The sequence below is a fragment of the Salvelinus alpinus genome, chromosome 19 (assembly GCF_045679555.1).
Source record: "Salvelinus alpinus chromosome 19, SLU_Salpinus.1, whole genome shotgun sequence".
Classification (NCBI taxonomy): domain Eukaryota; kingdom Metazoa; phylum Chordata; class Actinopteri; order Salmoniformes; family Salmonidae; genus Salvelinus; species Salvelinus alpinus.
Window position 1 is genome coordinate 8,551,226 of NC_092104.1, and position 4,592 is coordinate 8,555,817.

The 4,592-nt window shown below is 41.7% G+C and overlaps 1 protein-coding gene across 2 annotated transcripts in view; it reads right to left on the bottom strand.

Moving 5' to 3' along the window:
- Nucleotides 1-203: 203 nt before the first annotated feature.
- LOC139544967 (ectoderm-neural cortex protein 1-like) overlaps nucleotides 204-4,592 on the bottom strand; it is a 14,742-nt gene continuing 10,353 nt past the window's right edge. The window contains exons 4-5 of one of the 2 annotated variants that reach the window (XR_011668975.1): nucleotides 4,255-4,592; nucleotides 204-4,183 (exon numbers count right to left, since the gene is read on the bottom strand). The exon at nucleotides 4,255-4,592 is cut by the window's right edge and continues 415 nt beyond it. The gene's annotated coding sequence lies outside the window, so the exon portion shown is untranslated. The other variant, XM_071352220.1, reaches the window with a different exon arrangement.

Here is a 4,592-nt window from a genome sequence, read left to right on the forward strand (position 1 = left end):
AGCATTCCAACGAAAACATTTGTGAAATGATTTGAGACCATTGGTATTTCATTTGATTATGACTAGTAGGACTGCACCCAAAAGAAGCATTCAATAGATCATACTCACAACAGGTTAAACAACAGACGTAAGACAATGGAAAACATAATCCTACCGTGTGAAATATTGTTCCAGACAAGACAAATTACACTGAGATTGATACATTTACGGTACAAGAGAAAAAAAACTCTTATGTTTATTAGCAATGCATTTCACATTGTGATTTTTTTTAAATATACAGTATATATACAGAAAATGACAATGATTTCTAGAAGACAAAATGGAATGGATACATACACAGGATGTCATTTCTCCTGCACAATAATAATCTTCTAGTAATAGTACATCTTCAACCAGTCAACAGAACTAGAATAATATCCATTGTCAATCAGCTCGTGACAAGATCTCCCACACAGAAACCCCAACCGACCAACAACCAACCTCCCAAAGAAAAGACACCAATTTCAATGGTGGTTACCACATTGTTTGGCGTAACTAAGGAAATACTTTTGACCCAATGGGTGGAATCCCCTGATATCTAAAGCAACCGTTGTGAAGTGTTGTTGAGATGTGTTGTGTGATGGTTGCGATGTGTTGTGTGATGGTTGAGATGTGCTGTGTGATGGTTGAGATGTGTTGTGTGATGGTTGCAATGTGTTGTGTGATGGTTGAGATGTGTTGTGTGGTGGTTGCGATGTGTTGTGTGATGGTTGAGATGTGTTGTGTGATGGTTGCGATGTGTTGTGTGATGGTTGAGATGTGTTGTGTGGTGGTTGCGATGTGTTGTGTGGTGGTTGCGATGTGTTGTGTGATGGTTGAGATGTGTTGTGTGATGGTTGCGATGTGTTGTGTGATGTTGCGATGTGTTGTGTGACGGTTGCGATGTGTTGTGTGATGGTTGAGATGTGTTGTGTGATGGTTGCGATGTGTTGTGTGATGTTGCGATGTGTTGTGTGATGGTTGAGATGTGTTGTGTGATGTTTGCGATGTGTTGTGTGATGGTTGAGATGTGTTGTGTGATGGTTGCGATGTGTTGTGTGATGGTTGAGATGTGTTGTGTGATGGTTGCGATGTGTTGTGTGATGGTTGAGATGTGTTGTGTGATGGTTGCGATAATGTTGTGTGATGGTTGCGATGTGTTGTGTGATGGTTGAGATGTGTTGTGTGATGGTTGAGATGTGTTGTGTGGTGGTTGCGATGTGTTGTGTGATGGTTGCGATAATGTTGTGTGATGGTTGCGATGTGTTGTGTGATGGTTGAGATGTGTTGTGTGATGGTTACGATAATGTTGTGTGATGGTTGCGATAATGTTGTGTGATGGTTGTGAGAAGGTGTGGGGGTGGACGGGCATCACATTACAGAATGATAGAATTCTTGTGGGTTCAATCGTGAAGAAAAGGACTCTTTACACGGGATACAACAAAACAACAGCCGGCTGCACCAGACTGCTCCTTGTTGTTTGTATTGTTATTGGAGGTGTTTTTAATAACTTGCCCAGAGAATGCAGTTGAAAATTAGCCGGCTGGCTAAAACCGTCACTTTTACTGAAACGTGGATTAACCTAGAGTCTAAACCCTGTCTAAGCCAGGGGAGGGGGGGGGGGGGGGTGGTTCTACTAAGCTATAAGGAATTGTTTTAAGAAGGTCATACAAAGGATCAATTAGCTATTGGATTTTTAATTTTAAGACCCCTTGAAGGATTCCAGAAATATATGTAAAAAAACATATTTTGGGCCTTACTGCTATTAGCCCATACAAACACATTGAATAACAGATTCACTACATGGAACAACAGAAAGTCCCCCCCCACAAAAAAAATCTCAAGGAAGTTTGTTCTAAAGTGTCTGTCCTAAATCTGAGAGATATAAGAAAGATCAGGAAACATTTGTTATTTGATTTACATGTATTTAACCCCTTATTTTTTTAGCACTAAACAGTCTCCATATAGACTTCCATACATGTTTTCAACTGGTACCGGGGACCTTCAGACGAGTCTTGTGAGGACTGTGGGCGTCCAAGAGCAAAACAACGTGCGTTTGTGAGAGTCTCACCTTTCCACAGATGGTTTAGTGTAGTGTGTAGCCTAAACCGGTCGGACGCTACAGACGATATTGTGAGAAGACCAATTTTCCGGATGTCTCATGGTCTGACAAACACTGCTCTAGCTCTGTCACCTTTCACTGCAGATGTGGAAGTGTTACATGGATTGAGACGCATCTACAGCAAAAAAAAATGTTATCTCTAGTTTAAAGTGACAGATGTTTTTATTATGCCAATTAGATTTCCGCAGGGGAGGCGGACATCGACATTAGTTATTTTTCATGTGCACTGTCGCTTTAAAAATAACATCTATAAAATCAAATAAATAAAGTTACAAACCAATTGAATATGTACTGGGTTGGGGCAACTGGGTTATTGGGTAGGGTAACTGGGTTATTGGGTAGGGTAACTGGGTTATTGGGTAGGGTGACTGGGTTATTGGGTAGGGTAACTGGGTTATTGGGTAGGGTGACTGGGTTATTGGGTAGGGTGACTGGGTTATTGGGTAGGGTGACTGGGTTATTGGGTAGGGTGACTGGGTTATTGGGTAGGGTGACTGGGTTATTGGGTAGGGTAACTAACTAGGTTATTGGGTAGGGTAACTAACTGAGTTATTGGGTAGGGTAACTAACTGAGTTATTGGGTAGGGTAACTAACTGGGTTATTGGGTAGGGTAACTGGGTTATTGGGTAGGGTAACTAACTGGGTTATTGGGTAGGGTAACTGGGTTATTGGGTAGGGTAACTAACTGGGTTATTGGGTAGGGTAACTGGGTTATTGGGTAGGGTAACTAACTGGGTTATTGGGTAGGGTAACTGGGTTATTGGGTAGGGTAACTAACTGGGTTATTGGGTAGGGTAACTAACTGGGTTATTGGGTAGGGTAACTAACTGGGTTATTGGGTAGGGTAACTGGGTTATTGGGTAGGGTAACTGGGTTATTGGGTAGGGTGAGTTTGAGCGTCTTAAAACTTTTTGGCAAGATGTAGACTGTTAGCATCTAGATTCAGGCTCATGGATTTCAATATTAAGCCATGTTAACTGCATATCAATGTGAACCAAGCCCGTAGTAGGAATGTGTTGGAGAGGGGTGTGATCACAGAAATACCAAGCTGAAACACACTGCAACACAGAGACAGTGAAACAGGACAGTGAAACATTAGGCTCCCCAGTTAAAGATGCCCTGTGCAGTACATTTCAGGCTGAACCATTCTCCCTTGGTCACAATTTGTTTGGCACATTGTATTCCTAATACTTTAACACTCAGCCTTTAGAATGTTGACGTTGTTATGGGTACAGTAGGATACCAGTGAGTTTTTCTTTTTGTGTACTTTAATAACAAGACGTGTCTTTATTATGGTGTTGTCTTAAAACATCTCATAGCCTTTATGTTCTAGAGACAGTGAGCCAACCACTAAACTGGAGAGCAACCCGTACACTGAAGACTATGGCAGCGTCTGAAATAGAACCCTATGCCCTATATAGTGTGCAACTTTTGACATAGAGCTCTGGTCAATAGTAGTGCACTGTATAGGGAATAGGGCTCTGGTCAATAGTAGTGCACTGTATAGGGAATAGGGCTCTGGTCAATAGTAGTGCACTATATAGGGAATAGGCCTCTGGTCAATAGTAGTGCACTATATAGGGAATAGAGCTCTGGTCTATAGTAGTGTGCTATATAGGGAATAGGGCTCTGGTCTATAGTAGTCCACTATATAGGGAATAGGGTTCTATTTGTTGCTTAGCTAAACCTACAATATCTCTTCAGGGTCTCCATTTTATTTGGCAAGCCTCCAGTTAAATGAAAAGCAGAGGAAGCTACTCTTCCCCATGTCTACGAGGAATGGGGATACTCCCAGATCAGAGGCAGACATGTGCAAACAATTATTCAATCTCAAAGCAGTAAAAACACACAAAAAAATACCGTAGAAAAAAGGCAACAAAGTGAAATAATTTTGTTACAGAATACAAGCAGCAAAATAAAAAACAATAAGTTAAATAATCGTTCAGTTCAAACAACAGAATTAGTCCCTGCGTAAGGTAAATAACCCTTACTTTATACATGACCCATAAAGAACATGTTCAGTACATTTTTCCTACGTTGACCTGCCAGGGATTGTGAGGTTCTTCTCTAGTTCTACCTTCCTCCTCTTTTACTGGTCCTTTCCTACGTTGACCTGCCAGGGATTGTGAGGTTCTTCTCTAGTTCTACCTTCCTCCTCTTTTACTGGTCCTTTCCCACAGTTGCATGTCAGTAACAACACAGTCATGTCTGATCTCTCCACTGACACGTGTGCATCATGTCTTTAACCATGAGTCCTGACGGGTTGTTTTCAAGTCCAAAAACAAGTGGAATTCACTTACATTTTAGCAGACGCCCTTATCCAGAGAGACTTACAGCAGCAGTCAGGGTTAAGTGCCTTGCTCAAGGGCACGTCGACAGATTTTTCCGCCTAGTCTACCTACCTCACTTGTGAGAATCCACATGACATCGGCTGCATTTACAGTCAGCCCA